At 38.3% G+C, this 2,030-nt stretch overlaps 1 protein-coding gene across 1 annotated transcript in view; it reads right to left on the reverse strand.

Moving 5' to 3' along the window:
• The window catches only part of LOC107082661 (glycine receptor subunit alpha-3-like), a 40,640-nt gene that overhangs the window by 38,168 nt on the left and 442 nt on the right, over positions 1–2,030 (reverse strand). The gene's annotated exons all lie outside the window — the stretch shown is intronic.

Here is a 2,030-nt window from a genome sequence, read left to right on the forward strand (position 1 = left end):
CCAGTTACGGTTAGCAAGTCTGAGCCAACCAACCTGTCTGATTCTCTGACTCCCTTGAAACCTGATCCTGAACCTGACCAGTTTTGTCCTCTCTGCCTCCTAGGAAGAACCGAACTGAATCCTGAAACTCTGGAAGAGTTTCTCATCTGCACTACCTGTCTGATCTCTGGAGATCATTGGATGATCAATCTGTATGAACCTGCCTGCCCGCTCTGAAGAAGAGAACTGGAGAAAACCTCTGATCTGAACACAGAGAAGTCTGAAGTCAAGCCCTGCCACTGCCAAGCCCTCTGCTCACCATCTGCCTCTGGACCCTCCTGGTTCCCTCCCTCTGCCGCTCAGTCAACCACTGAACAGATACAGACCTGCATAATTCAACAAACAACTGAACCTGGATCTCAGCTAACCGAACTATCCTTCTCTGCAGAGAACCCTGTTGTGACCAGTCCCGGACCTGTTAATCCGAATCAGTCTTTATTATCCATTTTGTGATCAATAAACTGTTAAACTTTTCTTCCGTGTCTGAGTGTGTTCTGCATGTGGGTTAGGTCCCTTAATCCCACCATGACAGGATGGTCCACTGTGTCAAAAAGCTTTTAACAGATCAATAAAAAGAGAGGCACAATGCTGCTTTTTATCCAGAGCAACAATAATATAATTAATCACCTTTGTAGCTGCAAAAGGTACTGTGATTTGTCTTTAAGCTAGATTGAAGATTATTGAAGTTTATGTGAATATAAGAATGCATTTAACTGAGATTCATGAACGATAGGCAGGATGCACAAATTGGATATTGACCTGTAGTCAGTTAGATGTGCAAAATCTCCTTTAAATAGAGGAGTAACTAAAGCTGACTTCCAAACTGATGGAATTTCTTTGTTTTGGACCGAGAGATTAAAAATGGTTGCAAGAGGTTGGGGGGCGGCGTGCCCTCTACACCTGGAACACCATTAAATGGGCTGATACAGGAGGTAGAGGGGGGTTACTCCTGTAGGGTCAAACAATGAACCAGATAACAAAAATGTTTGTTTAAGCAATTTAAGACTCAGATCATGATAGACTGAGTCAGGTTCGTTTAGCATATTTTTTGGGAATACCCAAGAGCTTTTATTAACAAATTATTCTAATTATTCTCCAACATTTCTGTGGATTATTGAGGTTCTCAGTTGTGATGGACAAGTAATAATCTGATTTAAGAGCTGCTTATTTTAGATAGCAGTATTTATTTATTGGTTTTATTTTAAGATAGTTAGACCAGTGTGTCACTTTCATATTTTTCTAATCAGTTCAGTTCAACTTCTTTATTTTCTAGTCAGTTTATGGTAACTCTTCAGCATCTCTATCTAACTCAGCATCCAGTTATAGCAAAACTGAACGAACACTGTGATATAAAAATATGCGTATTATTTAATTCATCTATACAATTGACAAAGTTTTCTAAATGAAAAGGAATTTCAGTTTGTTTTTTTTGTCCCTGTGCAGGAAAGTATTTCAAGATAAAATGTGAAACTAAATCTAACAGCTCTGGGCCTCTGAGCCGCAGCTCTTCCTGCTCTAAATATTGCAGGTCATAAATAAAGAAGGTGCACATTAATTAGGAGGACACTCCAGCACTGCCCCCAGAGTTCACGCTGTCTGATTCCACTGTGGTATCCTGTCTGGAAACTAAGCAAAAACATTCTTCACACGAAAAAAAAAACAACAAAAAACTACAGATTTATTCATATCGTCTGTCAACAAGCTGCAAAGTGCAAAAAGGCTTTCAGCAACATTTACATGTTTAATGTAGGCTGCAGATGTCGATTATGCTAGTCATTGACTGATCTAGAGATTAGTTGTGTTTGAACTAAAGAAAAACAACCAAAACATTTATTTAAAAATTCCAATGCATTTTATATTGAAAGAAAAAAGTGAAGAAAGAGGAAAACAGAAAAAAAAAACAATGTTATTTCAGGTGTAGTAGAATAATGTTTTCATCTTAACTGCATTTCTTTGCATTTTATGTAGATCTTACTTTGTAATCCAGGACA

Source organism: Cyprinodon variegatus, unplaced genomic scaffold (assembly GCF_000732505.1).
Source record: "Cyprinodon variegatus isolate N-32 unplaced genomic scaffold, C_variegatus-1.0 Scaffold58, whole genome shotgun sequence".
NCBI lineage: Eukaryota > Metazoa > Chordata > Actinopteri > Cyprinodontiformes > Cyprinodontidae > Cyprinodon > Cyprinodon variegatus.